This window comes from Equus asinus, unplaced genomic scaffold, assembly GCF_041296235.1.
Source record: "Equus asinus isolate D_3611 breed Donkey unplaced genomic scaffold, EquAss-T2T_v2 contig_440, whole genome shotgun sequence".
Classification (NCBI taxonomy): domain Eukaryota; kingdom Metazoa; phylum Chordata; class Mammalia; order Perissodactyla; family Equidae; genus Equus; species Equus asinus.
The window spans coordinates 1-21,006 of NW_027225117.1; the positions used below are offsets into that span (position 1 = coordinate 1).

At 51.0% G+C, this 21,006-nt stretch overlaps 1 long non-coding RNA gene across 2 annotated transcripts; it reads left to right on the forward strand.

Annotated features, from left to right (window-relative positions):
- The first annotated feature begins 18,094 nt into the window (after positions 1 to 18,094).
- On the forward strand, positions 18,095 to 20,788 carry LOC139043956 (uncharacterized). Of its 2 annotated transcripts, none has more exons than XR_011501022.1 (3): positions 18,095 to 18,493; positions 19,783 to 20,017; positions 20,301 to 20,788. It is a non-coding gene; the product is annotated as an uncharacterized lncRNA (long non-coding RNA). The 2 variants fall into 2 exon arrangements; XR_011501023.1 differs by having other exon boundaries at positions 20,305 to 20,788.
- Positions 20,789 to 21,006: the final 218 nt, after the last annotated feature.

Sequence of the window (21,006 nt, forward strand, 5' to 3'; positions counted from 1 at the left end):
AAAAAAAAACACAAGGGCGTGCAGACCTGGCAAAAAAGCAACAGTGAGAAATCTACCCTCTGAAACCGACGAAGATGGACAACAGAGGCTAGCTCAGGTGGCAATTTTTAAGGAAAAATAAAAGGAAGTGCGTGGAGACCTGGGGAAAAAGCAACACGGAGAAATCTACCCTCTAGAACTGAGAAAGAAGCGCAACAGAGGCTAGCTCAGGTGGCAATCCTTTAAGCAAAAAAAATAAAATAAAAAAATACAATGGCGAGGAGACCCGGTCAAAAAGCAACCCTGAAAAAGGTACCCTCTGAAACTGAGGAAGCAGGGCAACAGTGCCTAGCTCAGGTGACAATCTTTAAGCAAAAGAAACACACAAGGGCGTGGGGAGCTGGCGAAAAGGCAACACTGAGAAATCCACCCTCTGAAACGGACGAAGATGGGCAACAGAGGCTAGCTCAGGTGGCAATCGTTAAGCAAAAGAAACACACAAGGGCGTGGAGGCCTGGGGAAAAAGCAACACGGAGAACTCCACCCTCTGAAACTGAGGGACATGGGCAAAAGAAGCTAGCTCAGGTTGCAACCTTTAAGCAGAAAAAAAACACAAGGGCGTGCAGACCTGGCAAAAAGCAACAGTGAGAAATCTACCCTCTGAAACCGACGAAGATGGACAACAGAGGCTAGCTCAGGTGGCAATTTTTAAGGAAAAATAAAAGGAAGTGCGTGGAGACCTGGGGAAAAAGCAACACGGAGAAATCTACCCTCTAGAACTGAGAAAGAAGCGCAACAGAGGCTAGCTCAGGTGGCAATCTTTAAGCAAAAAAATAAGATAAAAAAATACAATGGCGAGGAGACCCGGTGAAAAAGCAACCCTGAAAAAGGTACCCTCTGAAACTGAGGAAGCAGGGCAACAGTGCCTAGCTCAGGTGACAATCTTTAAGCAAAAGAAACACACAAGGGCGTGGGGAGCTGGCGAAAAGGCAACACTGAGAAATCCACCCTCTGAAACGGACGAAGATGGGCAACAGAGGCTAGCTCAGGTGGCAATCTTTAAGCAAAAGAAACACACAAGGGCGTGGAGACCTGGGGAAAAAGCAACACGGAGAAATCCACCCTCTGAAACTGAGGAAGATGGGCAAGAGAGGCTACCTCAGGTGGCAATCCTTAAGCAAAAACAAAGCACAAAGGCGTGGAGCCCTGGGGACAAAGCAACCCTGAAATATCTACCCTCTGAAACTGAGGAACATGGGCAAGAGAGGCTAGCTCAGGTGGCAATCGTTAAGCAAAAACAAAACACAAAGGCGTGGAGACCTGGGGAAAAAGCAACCCTGAAATATCTACCCTCTGAAACTGAGGAAGATGGGCAAGAGAGGCTGGCTTCAGGTGGCAATCGTTAAGCAAAAGAAACACACAAGGGCGTGGAGGCCTGGGGAAAAAGCAACACGGAGAAATCCACCCTCTGAAACTGAGGGACATGGGCAAAAGAAGCTAGCTCAGGTTGCAACCTTTAAGCAGAAAAAAAACACAAGGGCGTGCAGACCTGGCAAAAAAGCAAACAGTGAGAAATCTACCCTCTGAAACCGACGAAGATGGACAACAGAGGCTAGCTCAGGTGGCAATTTTTAAGGAAAAATAAAAGGAAGTGCGTGGAGACCTGGGGAAAAAGCAACACGGAGAAATCTACCCTCTAGAACTGAGAAAGAAGCGCAACAGAGGCTAGCTCAGGTGGCAATCTTTAAGCAAAAAAATAAGATAAAAAAATACAATGGCGAGGAGACCCGGTGAAAAAGCAACCCTGAAAAAGGTACCCTCTGAAACTGAGGAAGCAGGGCAACAGTGCCTAGCTCAGGTGACAATCTTTAAGCAAAAGAAACACACAAGGGCGTGGGAGCTGGCGAAAAGGCAACACTGAGAAATCCACCCTCTGAAACGGACGAAGATGGGCAACAGAGGCTAGCTCAGGTGGCAATCTTTAAGCAAAAGAAACACACAAGGGCGTGGAGACCTGGGGAAAAAGCAACACGGAGAAATCCACCCTCTGAAACTGAGGAAGATGGGCAAGAGAGGCTACCTCAGGTGGCAATCCTTAAGCAAAAACAAAGCACAAAGGCGTGGAGCCCTGGGGACAAAGCAACCCTGAAATATCTACCCTCTGAAACTGAGGAACATGGGCAAGAGAGGCTAGCTCAGGTGGCAATCGTTAAGCAAAAACAAAACACAAAGGCGTGGAGACCTGGGGAAAAAGCAACCCTGAAATATCTACCCTCTGAAACTGAGGAAGATGGGCAAGAGAGGCTGGCTTCAGGTGGCAATCTTTAAGCAAAAGAAACACACAAGGGCGTGGAGGCCTGGGGAAAAAGCAACACGGAGAAATCCACCCTCTGAAACTGAGGGACATGGGCAAAAGAAGCTAGCTCAGGTTGCAACCTTTAAGCAGAAAAAAAACACAAGGGCGTGCAGACCTGGCAAAAAGCAACAGTGAGAAATCTACCCTCTGAAACCGACGAAGATGGACAACAGAGGCTAGCTCAGGTGGCAATTTTTAAGGAAAAATAAAAGGAAGTGCGTGGAGACCTGGGGAAAAAGCAACACGGAGAAATCTACCCTCTAGAACTGAGAAAGAAGCGCAACAGAGGCTAGCTCAGGTGGCAATCTTTAAGCAAAAAAATAAGATAAAAAAATACAATGGCGAGGAGACCCGGTCAAAAAGCAACCCTGAAAAAGGTACCCTCTGAAACTGAGGAAGCAGGGCAACAGTGCCTAGCTCAGGTGACAATCTTTAAGCAAAAGAAACACACAAGGGCGTGGGGAGCTGGCGAAAAGGCAACACTGAGAAATCCACCCTCTGAAACGGACGAAGATGGGCAACAGAGGCTAGCTCAGGTGGCAATCTTTAAGCAAAAGAAACACACAAGGGCGTGGAGACCTGGGGAAAAAGCAACACGGAGAAATCCACCCTCTGAAACTGAGGAAGATGGGCAAGAGAGGCTACCTCAGGTGGCAATCCTTAAGCAAAAACAAAGCACAAAGGCGTGGAGCCCTGGGGACAAAGCAACCCTGAAATATCTACCCTCTGAAACTGAGGAACATGGGCAAGAGAGGCTGGCTTCAGGTGGCAATCTTTAAGCAAAAGAAACACACAAGGGCGTGGGGAGCTGGGGAAAAAGCAACCCTGAAATATCTACCCTCTGAAACTGAGGAAGATGGGCAAGAGAGGCTGGCTTCAGGTGGCAATCTTTAAGCAAAAGAAACACACAAGGTCGTGGGGAGCTGGGGAAAAGGCAACACTGAGAAATCCACCCTCTGAAACGGACGAAGATGGGCAACAGAGGCTAGCTCAGGTGGCAATCGTTAAGCAAAAGAAACACACAAGGGCGTGGAGGCCTGGGGAAAAAGCAACACGGAGAAATCCACCCTCTGAAACTGAGGGACATGGGCAAAAGAAGCTAGCTCAGGTTGCAACCTTTAAGCAGAAAAAAAACACAAGGGCGTGCAGACCTGGCAAAAAAGCCACAGTGAGAAATCTACCCTCTGAAACCGACGAAGATGGACAACAGAGGCTAGCTCAGGTGGCAATTTTTAAGGAAAAATAAAAGGAAGTGCGTGGAGACCTGGGGAAAAAGCAACACGGAGAAATCTACCCTCTAGAACTGAGAAAGAAGCGCAACAGAGGCTAGCTCAGGTGGCAATCTTTAAGCAAAAAAAATAAGATAAAAAAATACAATGGCGAGGAGACCCGGTGAAAAAGCAACCCTGAAAAAGGTACCCTCTGAAACTGAGGAAGCAGGGCAACAGTGCCTAGCTCAGGTGACAATCTTTAAGCAAAAGAAACACACAAGGGCGTGGGGAGCTGGCGAAAAGGCAACACTGAGAAATCCACCCTCTGAAACGGACGAAGATGGGCAACAGAGGCTAGCTCAGGTGGCAATCTTTAAGCAAAAGAAACACACAAGGGCGTGGAGACCTGGGGAAAAAGCAACACGGAGAAATCCACCCTCTGAAACTGAGGAAGATGGGCAAGAGAGGCTACCTCAGGTGGCAATCCTTAAGCAAAAACAAAGCACAAAGGCGTGGAGCCCTGGGGACAAAGCAACCCTGAAATATCTACCCTCTGAAACTGAGGAACATGGGCAAGAGAGGCTAGCTCAGGTGGCAATCGTTAAGCAAAAACAAAACACAAAGGCGTGGAGACCTGGGGAAAAAGCAACCCTGAAATATCTACCCTCTGAAACTGAGGAAGATGGGCAAGAGAGGCTGGCTTCAGGTGGCAATCTTTAAGCAAAAGAAACACACAAGGGCGTGGAGGCCTGGGGAAAAAGCAACACGGAGAAATCCACCCTCTGAAACTGAGGGACATGGGCAAAAGAAGCTAGCTCAGGTTGCAACCTTTAAGCAGAAAAAAAACACAAGGGCGTGCAGACCTGGCAAAAAAGCAACAGTGAGAAATCTACCCTCTGAAACCGACGAAGATGGACAACAGAGGCTAGCTCAGGTGGCAATTTTTAAGGAAAAATAAAAGGAAGTGCGTGGAGACCTGGGGAAAAAGCAACACGGAGAAATCTACCCTCTAGAACTGAGAAAGAAGCGCAACAGAGGCTAGCTCAGGTGGCAATCTTTAAGCAAAAAAAATAAGATAAAAAAATACAATGGCGAGGAGACCCGGTGAAAAAGCAACCCTGAAAAAGGTACCCTCTGAAACTGAGGAAGCAGGGCAACAGTGCCTAGCTCAGGTGACAATCTTTAAGCAAAAGAAACACACAAGGGCGTGGGGAGCTGGCGAAAAGGCAACACTGAGAAATCCACCCTCTGAAACGGACGAAGATGGGCAACAGAGGCTAGCTCAGGTGGCAATCTTTAAGCAAAAGAAACACACAAGGGCGTGGAGACCTGGGGAAAAAGCAACACGGAGAAATCCACCCTCTGAAACTGAGGAAGATGGGCAAGAGAGGCTACCTCAGGTGGCAATCCTTAAGCAAAAACAAAGCACAAAGGCGTGGAGCCCTGGGGACAAAGCAACCCTGAAATATCTACCCTCTGAAACTGAGGAACATGGGCAAGAGAGGCTAGCTCAGGTGGCAATCGTTAAGCAAAAACAAAACACAAAGGCGTGGAGACCTGGGGAAAAAGCAACCCTGAAATATCTACCCTCTGAAACTGAGGAAGATGGGCAAGAGAGGCTGGCTTCAGGTGGCAATCTTTAAGCAAAAGAAACACACAAGGGCGTGGGGAGCTGGGGAAAAGGCAACACTGAGAAATCCACCCTCTGAAAGGGACGAAGATGGGCTACAGAGGCTACCTCAGGTGGCAATCGTTAAGCAAAAGAAACACACAAGGGCGTGGAGGCCTGGGGAAAAAGCAACACGGAGAAATCCACCCTCTGAAACTGAGGAACATGGGCAAAAGAAGCTAGCTCAGGTTGCAACCTTTAAGCAGAAGAAAAACACAAGGGCGTGCAGACCTGGCAAAAAAGCAACAGTGAGAAATCTACCCTCTGAAACCGACGAAGATGGACAACAGAGGCTAGCTCAGGTGGCAATTTTTAAGGAAAAATAAAAGGAAGTGCGTGGAGACCTGGGGAAAAAGCAACACGAGAAATCTACCCTCTAGAACTGAGAAAGAAGCGCAACAGAGGCTAGCTCAGGTGGCAATCTTTAAGCAAAAAAAATAAAATAAAAAAATACAATGGCGAGGAGACCCGGTCAAAAAGCAACCCTGAAAAAGGTACCCTCTGAAACTGAGGAAGCAGGGCAACAGTGCCTAGCTCAGGTGACAATCTTTAAGCAAAAGAAACACACAAGGGCGTGGGGAGCTGGCGAAAAGGCAACACTGAGAAATCCAGCCTCTGAAACGGACGAAGATGGCAACAGAGGCTAGCTCAGGTGGCAATCTTTAAGCAAAAGAAACACACAAGGGCGTGGAGACCTGGGGAAAAAGCAACACGGAGAAATCCACCCTCTGAAACTGAGGAAGATGGGCGAAGAGAGGCTACCTCAGGTGGCAATCCTTAAGCAAAAACAAAGCACAAAGGGCGTGGAGCCCTGGGGACAAAGCAACCCTGAAATATCTACCCTCTGAAACTGAGGAACATGGGCAAGAGAGGCTAGCTCAGGTGGCAATCGTTAAGCAAAAACAAAACACAAAGGCGTGGGGACCTGGGGAAAAAGCAACCCTGAAATATCTACCCTCTGAAACTGAGGAAGATGGGCAAGAGAGGCTGGCTTCAGGTGGCAATCTTTAAGCAAAAGAAACACACAAGGGCGTGGGGAGCTGGGGAAAAGGCAACACTGAGAAATCCACCCTCTGAAAGGGACGAAGATGGGCTACAGAGGCTACCTCAGGTGGCAATCGTTAAGCAAAAGAAACACACAAGGGCGTGGAGGCCTGGGGAAAAAGCAACACGGAGAAATCCACCCTCTGAAACTGAGGAACATGGGCAAAAGAAGCTAGCTCAGGTTGCAACCTTTAAGCAGAAAAAAAACACAAGGGCGTGCAGACCTGGCAAAAAAGCAACAGTGAGAAATCTACCCTCTGAAACCGACGAAGATGGACAACAGAGGCTAGCTCAGGTGGCAATTTTTAAGGAAAAATAAAAGGAAGTGCGTGGAGACCTGGGGAAAAAGCAACACGGAGAAATCTACCCTCTAGAACTGAGAAAGAAGCGCAACAGAGGCTAGCTCAGGTGGCAATCTTTAAGCAAAAAAAATAAAATAAAAAAAAACAATGGCGAGGAGACCCGGTCAAAAAGCAACCCTGAAAAAGGTACCCTCTGAAACTGAGGAAGCAGGGCAACAGTGCCTAGCTCAGGTGACAATCTTTAAGCAAAAGAAACACACAAGGGCGTGGGGAGCTGGCGAAAAAGGCAACACTGAGAAATCCAGCCTCTGAAACGGACGAAGATGGGCAACAGAGGCTAGCTCAGGTGGCAATCTTTAAGCAAAAAAAATAAGATAAAAAAATACAATGGCGAGGAGACCCGGTCAAAAAGCAACCCTGAAAAAGGTACCCTCTGAAACTGAGGAAGCAGGGCAACAGTGCCTAGCTCAGGTGACAATCTTTAAGCAAAAGAAACACACAAGGGCGTGGGGAGCTGGCGAAAAGGCAACACTGAGAAATCCAGCCTCTGAAACGGACGAAGATGGGCAACAGAGGCTAGCTCAGGTGGCAATCTTTAAGCAAAAGAAACACACAAGGGCGTGGAGACCTGGGGAAAAAGCAACACGGAGAAATCCACCCTCTGAAACTGAGGAAGATGGGCAAGAGAGGCTACCTCAGGTGGCAATCCTTAAGCAAAAACAAAGCACAAAGGCGTGGAGCCCTGGGGACAAAGCAACTCTGAAATATCTACCCTCTGAAACTGAGGAACATGGCCAAGAGAGGCTAGCTCAGGTGGCAATCGTTAAGCAAAAACAAAACACAAAGGCGTGGAGACCTGGGGAAAAAGCAACCCTGAAATATCTACCCTCTGAAACTGAGGAAGATGGGCAAGAGAGGCTGGCTTCAGGTGGCAATCTTTAAGCAAAAGAAACACACAAGGGCGTGGGGAGCTGGGGAAAAGGCAACACTGAGAAATCCACCCTCTGAAACGGACGAAGATGGGCAACAGAGGCTACCTCAGGTGGCAATCGTTAAGCAAAAGAAACACACAAGGGCGTGGAGGCCTGGGGAAAAAGCAACACGGAGAAATCCACCCTCTGAAACTGAGGAACATGGGCAAAAGAAGCTAGCTCAGGTTGCAACCTTTAAGCAGAAGAAAAACACAAGGGCGTGCAGACCTGGCAAAAAAGCAACAGTGAGAAATCTACCCTCTGAAACCGACGAAGATGGACAACAGAGGCTAGCTCAGGTGGCAATTTTTAAGGAAAAATAAAAGGAAGTGCGTGGAGACCTGGGGAAAAAGCAACACGGAGAAATCTACCCTCTAGAACTGAGAAAGAAGCGCAACAGAGGCTAGCTCAGGTGGCAATCTTTAAGCAAAAAAAATAAGATAAAAAAATACAATGGCGAGGAGACCCGGTGAAAAAGCAACCCTGAAAAAGGTACCCTCTGAAACTGAGGAAGCAGGGCAACAGTGCCTAGCTCAGGTGACAATCTTTAAGCAAAAGAAACACACAAGGGCGTGGGGAGCTGGCGAAAAGGCAACACTGAGAAATCCACCCTCTGAAACGGACGAAGATGGGCAACAGAGGCTAGCTCAGGTGGCAATCTTTAAGCAAAAGAAACACACAAGGGCGTGGAGACCTGGGGAAAAAGCAACACGGAGAAATCCACCCTCTGAAACTGAGGAAGATGGGCAAGAGAGGCTACCTCAGGTGGCAATCCTTAAGCAAAAACAAAGCACAAAGGCGTGGAGCCCTGGGGACAAAGCAACTCTGAAATATCTACCCTCTGAAACTGAGGAACATGGCCAAGAGAGGCTAGCTCAGGTGGCAATCGTTAAGCAAAAACAAAACACAAAGGCGTGGAGACCTGGGGAAAAAGCAACCCTGAAATATCTACCCTCTGAAACTGAGGAAGATGGGCAAGAGAGGCTGGCTTCAGGTGGCAATCTTTAAGCAAAAGAAACACACAAGGGCGTGGGGAGCTGGGGAAAAGGCAACACTGAGAAATCCACCCTCTGAAAGGGACGAAGATGGGCTACAGAGGCTACCTCAGGTGGCAATCGTTAAGCAAAAGAAACACACAAGGGCGTGGAGGCCTGGGGAAAAAGCAACACGGAGAAATCCACCCTCTGAAACTGAGGAACATGGGCAAAAGAAGCTAGCTCAGGTTGCAACCTTTAAGCAGAAGAAAAACACAAGGGCGTGCAGACCTGGCAAAAAAGCAACAGTGAGAAATCTACCCTCTGAAACCGACGAAGATGGACAACAGAGGCTAGCTCAGGTGGCAATTTTTAAGGAAAAATAAAAGGAAGTGCGTGGAGACCTGGGGAAAAAGCAACACGGAGAAATCTACCCTCTAGAACTGAGAAAGAAGCGCAACAGAGGCTAGCTCAGGTGGCAATCTTTAAGCAAAAAAAATAAAATAAAAAAATACAATGGCGAGGAGACCCGGTCAAAAAGCAACCCTGAAAAAGGTACCCTCTGAAACTGAGGAAGCAGGGCAACAGTGCCTAGCTCAGGTGACAATCTTTAAGCAAAAGAAACACACAAGGGCGTGGGGAGCTGGCGAAAAGGCAACACTGAGAAATCCAGCCTCTGAAACGGACGAAGATGGGCAACAGAGGCTAGCTCAGGTGGCAATCTTTAAGCAAAAGAAACACACAAGGGCGTGGAGACCTGGGGAAAAAGCAACACGGAGAAATCCACCCTCTGAAACTGAGGAAGATGGGCAAGAGAGGCTACCTCAGGTGGCAATCCTTAAGCAAAAACAAAGCACAAAGGCGTGGAGCCCTGGGGACAAAGCAACCCTGAAATATCTACCCTCTGAAACTGAGGAACATGGGCAAGAGAGGCTAGCTCAGGTGGCAATCGTTAAGCAAAAACAAAACACAAAGGCGTGGGGACCTGGGGAAAAAGCAACCCTGAAATATCTACCCTCTGAAACTGAGGAAGATGGGCAAGAGAGGCTGGCTTCAGGTGGCAATCTTTAAGCAAAAGAAACACACAAGGGCGTGGGGAGCTGGGGAAAAGGCAACACTGAGAAATCCACCCTCTGAAAGGGACGAAGATGGGCTACAGAGGCTACCTCAGGTGGCAATCGTTAAGCAAAAGAAACACACAAGGGCGTGGAGGCCTGGGGAAAAAGCAACACGGAGAAATCCACCCTCTGAAACTGAGGAACATGGGCAAAAGAAGCTAGCTCAGGTTGCAACCTTTAAGCAGAAAAAAAACACAAGGGCGTGCAGACCTGGCAAAAAAGCAACAGTGAGAAATCTACCCTCTGAAACCGACGAAGATGGACAACAGAGGCTAGCTCAGGTGGCAATTTTTAAGGAAAAATAAAAGGAAGTGCGTGGAGACCTGGGGAAAAAGCAACACGGAGAAATCTACCCTCTAGAACTGAGAAAGAAGCGCAACAGAGGCTAGCTCAGGTGGCAATCTTTAAGCAAAAAAAATAAAATAAAAAAAAACAATGGCGAGGAGACCCGGTCAAAAAGCAACCCTGAAAAAGGTACCCTCTGAAACTGAGGAAGCAGGGCAACAGTGCCTAGCTCAGGTGACAATCTTTAAGCAAAAGAAACACACAAGGGCGTGGGGAGCTGGCGAAAAGGCAACACTGAGAAATCCAGCCTCTGAAACGGACGAAGATGGGCAACAGAGGCTAGCTCAGGTGGCAATCTTTAAGCAAAAAAAATAAGATAAAAAAATACAATGGCGAGGAGACCCGGTTAAAAAGCAACCCTGAAAAAGGTACCCTCTGAAACTGAGGAAGCAGGGCAACAGTGCCTAGCTCAGGTGACAATCTTTAAGCAAAAGAAACACACAAGGGCGTGGGGAGCTGGCGAAAAGGCAACACTGAGAAATCCAGCCTCTGAAACGGACGAAGATGGGCAACAGAGGCTAGCTCAGGTGGCAATCTTTAAGCAAAAGAAACACACAAGGGCGTGGAGACCTGGGGAAAAAGCAACACGGAGAAATCCACCCTCTGAAACTGAGGAAGATGGGCAAGAGAGGCTACCTCAGGTGGCAATCCTTAAGCAAAAACAAAGCACAAAGGCGTGGAGCCCTGGGGACAAAGCAACCCTGAAATATCTACCCTCTGAAACTGAGGAACATGGGCAAGAGAGGCTAGCTCAGGTGGCAATCGTTAAGCAAAAACAAAACACAAAGGCGTGGAGACCTGGGGAAAAAGCAACCCTGAAATATCTACCCTCTGAAACTGAGGAAGATGGGCAAGAGAGGCTGGCTTCAGGTGGCAATCTTTAAGCAAAAGAAACACACAAGGGCGTGGGGAGCTGGGGAAAAGGCAACACTGAGAAATCCACCCTCTGAAACGGACGAAGATGGGCAACAGAGGCTACCTCAGGTGGCAATCGTTAAGCAAAAGAAACACACAAGGGCGTGGAGGCCTGGGGAAAAAGCAACACGGAGAAATCCACCCTCTGAAACTGAGGGACATGGGCAAAAGAAGCTAGCTCAGGTTGCAACCTTTAAGCAGAAGAAAAACACAAGGGCGTGCAGACCTGGCAAAAAAGCAACAGTGAGAAATCTACCCTCTGAAACCGACGAAGATGGACAACAGAGGCTAGCTCAGGTGGCAATTTTTAAGGAAAAATAAAAGGAAGTGCGTGGAGACCTGGGGAAAAAGCAACACGGAGAAATCTACCCTCTAGAACTGAGAAAGAAGCGCAACAGAGGCTAGCTCAGGTGGCAATCTTTAAGCAAAAAAAATAAGATAAAAAAATACAATGGCGAGGAGACCCGGTGAAAAAAGCAACCCTGAAAAAGGTACCCTCTGAAACTGAGGAAGCAGGGCAACAGTGCCTAGCTCAGGTGACAATCTTTAAGCAAAAGAAACACACAAGGGCGTGGGGAGCTGGCGAAAAGGCAACACTGAGAAATCCAGCCTCTGAAACGGACGAAGATGGGCAACAGAGGCTAGCTCAGGTGGCAATCTTTAAGCAAAAGAAACACACAGGGGCGTGGAGACCTGGGGAAAAAGCAACACGGAGAAATCCACCCTCTGAAACTGAGGAAGATGGGCAAGAGAGGCTACCTCAGGTGGCAATCCTTAAGCAAAAACAAAGCACAAAGGCGTGGAGCCCTGGGGACAAAGCAACCCTGAAATATCTACCCTCTGAAACTGAGGAACATGGGCAAGAGAGGCTAGCTCAGGTGGCAATCGTTAAGCAAAAACAAAACACAAAGGCGTGGGGACCTGGGGAAAAAGCAACCCTGAAATATCTACCCTCTGAAACTGAGGAAGATGGGCAAGAGAGGCTGGCTTCAGGTGGCAATCTTTAAGCAAAAGAAACACACAAGGGCGTGGGGAGCTGGGGAAAAGGCAACACTGAGAAATCCACCCTCTGAAACGGACGAAGATGGGCAACAGAGGCTACCTCAGGTGGCAATCGTTAAGCAAAAGAAACACACAAGGGCGTGGAGGCCTGGGGAAAAAGCAACACGGAGAAATCCACCCTCTGAAACTGAGGAACATGGGCAAAAGAAGCTAGCTCAGGTTGCAACCTTTAAGCAGAAGAAAAACACAAGGGCGTGCAGACCTGGCAAAAAAGCAACAGTGAGAAATCTACCCTCTGAAACCGACGAAGATGGACAACAGAGGCTAGCTCAGGTGGCAATTTTTAAGGAAAAATAAAAGGAAGTGCGTGGAGACCTGGGGAAAAAGCAACACGGAGAAATCTACCCTCTAGAACTGAGAAAGAAGCGCAACAGAGGCTAGCTCAGGTGGCAATCTTTAAGCAAAAAAAATAAAATAAAAAAATACAATGGCGAGGAGACCCGGTCAAAAAGCAACCCTGAAAAAGGTACCCTCTGAAACTGAGGAAGCAGGGCAACAGTGCCTAGCTCAGGTGACAATCTTTAAGCAAAAGAAACACACAAGGGCGTGGGGAGCTGGCGAAAAGGCAACACTGAGAAATCCAGCCTCTGAAACGGACGAAGATGGGCAACAGAGGCTAGCTCAGGTGGCAATCTTTAAGCAAAAGAAACACACAAGGGCGTGGAGACCTGGGGAAACAGCAACACGGAGAAATCCACCCTCTGAAACTGAGGAAGATGGGCAAGAGAGGCTACCTCAGGTGGCAATCCTTAAGCAAAAACAAAGCACAAAGGCGTGGAGCCCTGGGGAAAAAGCAACCCTGAAATATCTACCCTCTGAAACTGAGGAAGATGGGCAAGAGAGGCTGGCTTCAGGTGGCAATCTTTAAGCAAAAGAAACACACAAGGGCGTGGGGAGCTGGGGAAAAGGCAACACTGAGAAATCCACCCTCTGAAAAGGACGAAGATGGGCAACAGAGGCTAGCTCAGGTGGCAATCGTTAAGCAAAAGAAACACACAAGGGCGTGGAGGCCTGGGGAAAAAGCAACACGGAGAAATCCACCCTCTGAAACTGAGGAACATGGGCAAAAGAAGCTAGCTCAGGTTGCAACCTTTAAGCAGAAGAAAAACACAAGGGCGTGCAGACCTGGCAAAAAAGCAACAGTGAGAAATCTACCCTCTGAAACCGACGAAGATGGACAACAGAGGCTAGCTCAGGTGGCAATTTTTAAGGAAAAATAAAAGGAAGTGCGTGGAGACCTGGGGAAAAAGCAACACGGAGAAATCTACCCTCTAGAACTGAGAAAGAAGCGCAACAGAGGCTAGCTCAGGTGGCAATCTTTAAGCAAAAAGAATAAAATAAAAAAATACAATGGCGAGGAGACCCGGTCAAAAAGCAACCCTGAAAAAGGTACCCTCTGAAACTGAGGAAGCAGGGCAACAGTGCCTAGCTCAGGTGACAATCTTTAAGCAAAAGAAACACACAAGGGCGTGGGGAGCTGGGGAAAAGGCAACACTGAGAAATCCACCCTCTGAAACGGACGAAGATGGGCAACAGAGGCTACCTCAGGTGGCAATCGTTAAGCCAAAGAAACACACAAGGGTGTGGAGACCTGGGGAAAAAGCAACACGGAGAAATCCACCCTCTGAAACTGACGAACATGGGCAAAAGAAGCTAGCTCAGGTTGCAGCCTTCAAGCAGAAAAAAAAAAGACGCAAGGGCGTGGAGAGCTGGCGAAAAAGCAACACTGAGAAATCTACCCTCTGAAACCGAAGAAGATGGGCAACAGAGGCTAGCTCAGGTGGCAATCTTTAAGCAAAAAAAATAAAATAAAAAAATACAATGGCGAGGAGACCCGGTCAAAAAGCAACCCTGAAAAAGGTACCCTCTGAAACTGAGGAAGCAGCGCAACAGTGCCTAGCTCAGGTGACAATCTTTAAGCAAAAAAAAAAAACAAAAAACAAAAAACAAAAAACAAAACCCACAATGGAGTGGAGACCCGGGGGAAATCAACACTGAAAAATACAAAAAGAATGGAAGACCAATAGACAGAGCAGGCACTTTCACCTGGGGTGGAGGAGGTACGCATGGATGACCGATAAGCGCATGAAAAGATGTGAGCTGTTCCCTGGAAAAGCAAGTGAGAAAATTAGAGGGAGACATTGTGGGGACACATGGGTGAGACTGCCTTCTTCCAAATACCGGAACAGGATCAAACTGCTAGTCAGGTCGCGGAGAAGCCAAGTCAGTCACTCACGCCTCACTGGTGGTGAAGGGAAACGGTATGGCCTCTGTGAAAAAGGGCGTGGCGGGTTCCAAAACTGACACGCCGCGGAAACAACCACCGAAAGTGGCAACCTACATAAGCCTTTGGTGTATCTTGCCTCCTAAGAGCGTCTGTATGTAGCTGGAGCCTTGGGTCATTAAGGCTTCCACAGTGATCTGTGGTGGGTGGGTGGGGGGGGGGGGGCCTTGGGCCTTGGGGGTCTCCGCTGGACCTCCAGGAAGTCAGCTTTTGTGGAGTCCCGTGAGTCCTTCCAGGGAGGGAGGCATCCAACCCGAGGGTGGTCTGGAGGGCACCACTCCCACCACTCCCGGGGGCTGGGGCGGGGGGCGGGGTGGGGGCTGCGGCCACGTTCCTGTTCATTCACACAGAATCCGGGGCATGAATGTTCTTAGCAGCTCTGTTCCACACAGCCCCACACTGGAAACCACACAGACGTCCTGCGAGTCCCATCCCTTGCTCATGTCGCCGGGGCTCCGGAGGAGGGCCACTCTGTAAAAGCGGCCGCCAGATGGCGCCCAACGACCGGCGCGGAGGGGTCAGCGGGAGGGAACCGGGTCACCAGCCAGCGAGAGTGCACAGCCTGAGCCCACCGCCGGGTCAGGTCTCTCTCTGTCTCTGTCTCTGTCTCTGTCTCTGTCTCTGTCTCTCTCTGTCTCTGTCTCTGTCTCTGTCTCTCTCTGTCTCTCTCTCTCTCTCTCTTTCTCTCTGGGCCCGCTTGGGGCGGGCGGGAGGTCACCACGTGAGGCCCCAGGGTGTCCACCTCGGAGCTCCCAGGCAGCACAGGGCAACCCTGGGCGCAGAAGGAGGTGTTGGAAAATCGGCGGGGAGGGGGGTGGGGTGGGTGGGCTTGCCAGGAAGGGGACAGACTCCCCACGTGACTTCTGGGCCGGGCCGGGCGCGGGGCTGCCGGCTGGCTGACGCGGACAGAGGTGGAAAAGTCCCCGGAGATGCCACGGGGCAGGCCGGGGCTGCCGGCCCCCGCTTCCCGGAGCGGCCCGAGCACTTCCCGGGCTCCCGGGAGGACTTAGAAAATCACGGCGGGGTGGGGGGGTGGGGGTCGCTGTCAAACCGAAACCATGCACGTCATCAGAGAAGGACCGTGACGACGGAGGAATTGTCCGCAGTCTGTCAGGAATTGTGTGCAGCCTGTCACTTCCGGCCCAGAGGGTCTCTCTAAGGCAGACGGACAGACAGAGCCCACAAGTCGTAGAGGAAAGGACCGAGCCGCTTGGCCGCGGAAAAGTTTACAACACAAAACAGGTCTCCCTCCGCACGGGGCCACAGCAAAGCCCAAAGACGACACACGGGGGGGAGCATGGGTGCAGATGCACGTGTGGTGATAAGAATATGGATTTCAGCAGGGCTTCCCGTCCTCATCAACAAGCAGAAGCACCCAAATGGTGGGGGTTGGGGGGCAGAGACCTCACAGCCATTCCCTCCACAAATCGAGTTCCCCGGGACATCCTCACAGCGCCGTGCTGTGAGTGTGTGTGGGTGTTTAAAATGGAGTAAATGTGGACGTGGAACTGCTCCGTGAAACCAAAATAACAACAGTCGTAGATCTTCTTTGGTCATTTAGAAAATTCTTTTTTTTTTTTTTTTCCCCAGCGGTGCACGTATTTCCCTTCCAAAAAAGAAGAACGGGAAAGGAGATGTTAAAGGCAAGCAGAGAGAGGAAAACTGTTGCAAAACAAAAGCTGAGCTCCCGTCCGAGGGAGGCCTCCTCCATTGGAGGCCTAGGAAATCATTCTGACAAAATGGAGGATCTCTGTCTTTGGTGTCGATTCCCTCAGAGGTCAAGAGAAACCTTTTCCAATGTCTTTATCAGGAGGAGACTAGAAGTTAGAGAAAAGTATCCTTTCGGGAGTGAGAAAAACAAATTCTGATTTTGCATCAGCTTCCCTCCGATCTTGAAACTCATTGACTTGATTCCATTCTGTCGACGGAAATAATCCGGAACCAATCTATCCGTGAAAATCGGGGTGCGTTTATTCTGAGCTAAAATGTGAGGACTGTGGCCCGGGGCCTTTCTTCCCGAAGGAAGAGAGGGTGCCCGGGAAGTGGGGTGTACAGAGTGCTTCTAGACCCCCAGAGAGGACGTTTCACATAGGATCGAAAGGTCCCTTGGATGATAGTCGCGAGACTGCTCTGTCGGCACAGCGATCGACAGACACTGCTGGGTGGCAGGTCTGTTGTCTGGGCCTGGGTGGTCACAGGGGAGCCGGATGGTCAAAGGTGAGCGCAACCATCCGCTCCTAGCCTAAGGAAAGATGCCTCTCCTTAAGGAAAGGCTCCGAGCACGGGGAAGCTGCTCCTTTCCCTTAAGGGCATTGGTTCTTGCCGTAGGAAATGTGTAAAGCGGATCTACGATGCGATGCGTGCTCGACGGCCACGTCAGGCCCTTTTCGAAAAACACTGTCAGGCCGAATTAGGCCGACACCCAATGGCTTCCTCATAGACTCCCATAGATCCTATCGCTCGCCATTTCTATCTGTCCACTCGTTCCAATTTTAGGCCACTTGACCACGAACAGGCCTTTTTCTCAGATTATTTTCCCCGTGAAACTTTGATCACCTTTTCACAGACAAAACGATCTTTACTTTTTAGGCCCTCTTGCCTGAAGGCAGCCATCTCACTTTCCTTGAACACAAAGATGTTTCCCATATTCACTTTTAGTGGCTTTTTGTTTTGTTTTGTTTTGTTTTGAGGACGATGAGCCCTGAGCTAACTGCTGCCAATCCTCCTCTTTTTGCCGAGGAAGGCTGGCCCTGAGCTCACCTCCGTGCCCATCTTCCTCTATTTCATATGTGGGACGCCTACCACCACGTGGCTCGCCCAGCGGTGCCACGTCCACCCCCGGGATCCGAACTGGCGAACCCCGGGCCGGCGAAGCGGAACAGGCACACTTAACCAGCGCGCCACCGGGCCGGCCTAGTGGCTTTCATCGCATTTGTTAAGTAGATTTTTTAACCCTCACGAACCTTAATTTTGGTGAAAACTAAGAAGCCAGCAATTAGGAACTGTCCTTCCCATGAGCATTCCGTCGCTTGGCCAATGTCTAAACACTTGGCCACTTTTAGAAACATGGGATTTCATAGGTTTATCTTTTCCTTCGCTTTATTTGATTTCATCTCACTTTAGTTTTTGGGTGAGGAAGATCGGCCCTCACAGAGCTAACGCCTGTTGCCAATCTTCCGTTTTTGTTTTTTTTTTTCCCCCCTCCCGATTTTTCTCCCCCAATCCCCCCCATGACATAGTTGTCTATCTTAGTTGAGGGCCCTTCCAGTTGTGGCATGTGGGACGCCGCCTCCACACGGCCCGACGAGCGGTGCCGTGTCCGTGCCGTGCCCGGGATCTGAACCGGCAAAACCCTGGGCCGCCGAAGGGGAGCTTGTGAACTTAACCACTCGGCCACGGGGCCGCCCCTGTCCGTGGACTTTTTTATCACCTGATTTCACCTCGCAAAACTTCAAAGCTTCAAGTTATCAGAGAGGTTTGGGAAGTTGTTTTTATTAATTTAATTAATTTATTTTTCGAGGAAGACGAGCCCCGAGCTGACACCTGCTGCCAATTCTCCTCTTTTTGCCCCGGGAGAGTGATCCCGAGCTAACATCCGTGCCCATCCCCCTCCCCTTGATAGGCGGGACGCTGACCACAGCGTGGCTCGCCAAGCGGCGCCACGTCCGCACCCTGGATCCGAACCTGCGAACCCCTGGCTGACAAAACGGAACGTGCGAACTTAACCGCTGTGCCGCCGGGCTGGCCCTTCGGGAAGTTATTTTCAGGACACGGGCCATAAACTAGAATCACCGCTACAGGTTTATCGGAGCGACATCAGCGTTCGTGGTGGATTGAGTCGTCCCCTCTGTCTCTCCCCTCCAGGGCACAACCAAAGGGACGTCTATCGACCCACCCACCAAGGATTCCCCCCCCCCCCCGCACGGCACAGCAGGATGCCTGAGAGATCCACGCAGCCCTACAGCGGCAAGTCACATTCGCACAGTCAAAATTCAATGGCAGAGACAAAACGTTAAGGTCAGTGAGAGGGAAGAGAATAACCGGCCCAGGAGCAACGGTGTGAAGAACACGGAGAAGACGGGTCCTAGACGCCGGGGTCCCCGGAGCAGTGATTTGATCAGAGGCCCGCAAACGTCCACGATCTCCACACCACGTTTATGGCCGACTGCGTGCGTGGGTCCTTTGGAATCGACCAGGCTACCGTCCGGGCCACTTTGGGACATCGTGTCCAGCTGCCCCGAGCGGTGGAGCTGTCGTTCAAGTGTAAGATGGGGCCCGTCCGGGGAGAGAATGGGGACGGGGAAAGGGAGGCCGCGGGAAGTCACAGAGTCTGAGGTGTTCGGGGGAGACTGACTCTTCTGAAGTGGAGGTGGTAGAAGGAGAGCAGCAGGATTTTTGGATTTTTGTTCCCTCTGTTAGGTATCTGGGTCCGGAGGAGAGTGGGGCGGGGGGGGGGCGGGTGGTGGTGGTGGTGGTGGGTGTGAGGCTGAGGCGGGGCTGGTGTTTCCTTTCCGAGTCAGGTGGAAGAGCTCCTCCAGTGGAGGTTTTTAGACAAGGGGTCTGGTCTGGCAGGATGGGAGGTTGCGGGTTGAGCCACAGGGGAATCTGTCGTAGCTCAGACTCGGGCCTTTGAAGAAATAGACAGAGAGAGGAGTTTTGCTCTGTCTGTCACCGCAGCCGGCACCTCAGGAGCAACAACAGGAGGCTTCCCGAATGAGTGAAGGGGCAGGAGCCAGCGTGCCCCGTGCCTCTCTCAGCCCTGCGCCGGCAGGGAAGGAAGCAGGCAGGCAGGCCTCAGGGCTACTCCCGTCCTACTGCCCGGTGGTCCCTGTCCCGGCCCCGCCCCCACTCTCCCCCTGACCCTCACCGCTCCCCAGCCCTCTTCTCAGCCAGAGAGGCGATGGGGGGGGGGGGCGGTGCGGTCCCAGAACAAGTTTCCTCTCATCCGCCATCATCTTGCCACCCTGACGACTTGGCCTGAGATCCGGCCTAGGCTGTACCCGTGTGTGGTTTTCCTGTGGACAAGGGGGCCGGTTCACCATTTCGGAAGAAACCCCTAGCCTTCCACTGCCGAGTCGCCAGCCTGGGAGGGGGGAGGGGGGAGGGGGGAGGGGAGGTCAGGCCCATTCATTCCGATGGGCCTGGCGTCAGGGCTTCATTCAAGTGCAGGAAGCTCTCTCCCATGGCCTCGGGCTTTTTCCCATTGAACGGCTTTCTTCAATTCCCCCACCCTTAGGCCGCAGTCCACCAAGGGCCGGGAGGCAGGGAGGGAAGATGTTGGGGCAGGGTGGCTGTCTGAGAAACTCGCCTCATCTGGGGCAGAAAGAGTGCCCCCCTCCTTTCTCTAACCCTACTAGACTGCTTGAGGATCACGGACGGTTTGGCTCATCGATGAGCCCTGCGTTATGGGCCCGGCAAGCAAACTCCTAACGGGCAACCCGCCGCTCTAGGCGTGTGTGGGTTTTTTGATCTTTCACCTTCAAGTTCGCACGACATCGGTCCGTGTCCCCCGCCCCGGCTTCCCATGGGAAATCCTCCGTCTCTTTCCACAGACTCACTGGCGACTTCACACAGTGCCTGCCTCCTCCTCCTTAGGAAGGAAGGAAGGAAGGAAGGAAGGGGCTGACCCCGTGGCCGAGCAGTTGAGTTTGCACGCTCCGCTTCAGCGGCCCGGGGCTTGGAAGGTTCGGATCCTGGGCTCGGACACGGCACCGCTCATCAAACCACGCTGAGGTGGCGTCCCACACGGCAGAACCAGAGGGACCCTCAAAGAGAATATAGAACTAGGTACTGGGGTGCTCTGGGGAGAAGAAGAAGAAGGAGGAGGAATAAAAAGAAAAGAAAAGATTGGCAATGAGCTCGGGTGCCAGTCTTTAAAAAAAAAAAAAAAAAGAGGAAGAAAGATGGACAAACAGGAACGAATCCCACTGACGGCACCTCCAAATGGTGGGGGGCAGGGGGGTGGGGGGGGTGGGGAGTGGCATCATCGGGCCAAGGGTGACTCTAAGCGTGATCCCGCGGTTGTGTTATTTGACATTTTATCGAATCGATTTATTATTTTATTTTTGAGGAAGATGAGCCCTGAGCGAACATCTGCCACCAATCCTCCTCTGTCGGCCGAGGAAGACTGGCCCTGAGCTGACATCCGTGCCCATCCCCCTCTACTTTCCAGGTGGGACGCCTGCCACAGCGTGGCTCGCCAAGCGGTGCCGGGTCCTGTGCCCGGGATCCGGACCGGCGAACCCGGGGCCGGCGGAGCAGAACGTGCGAACTTCACCGCCGCGCCACCGGGCCGGCCCCCGGAGTTGTTTTGAAAATCCAGTAAGGGGCTGGCCCCGTGGCCGAGTGGTTAAGTTCGCGCGCTCCGCTGCAGGCAGCCCAGTGTTTCATCGGTTCGTTCGGATCCCGGGCGCGGACACGGCACTGCTCATCAAACCACGCTGAGGCGGCGTCCCACATACCACCGCTAGAAGGACCCACCGCGAAGAACACACAACTACGTACCGGGGGGCTTTGGGGAGAAAAAGGAAAGACAAAAAATAAAATCTTCCAAACTCCAATAAAACTTTGAGTGAAGACGACGAGGAGGATGCGAAACGTATCTCACGCCTCCGAGCCGAGCCGTCCGTTTAGGTTTAGGAAGGGGGACGAGGACCCTTTGTAAGCGACATCCCTTTTTAAGCACCATTCTAAACCACAGAACAGAACTCCCTCTCCTCGACCCGGAGCGAGGAGGTTCCTGGGTGTGTCAGAGAGGGTCACGTCCTCTGCAGCAC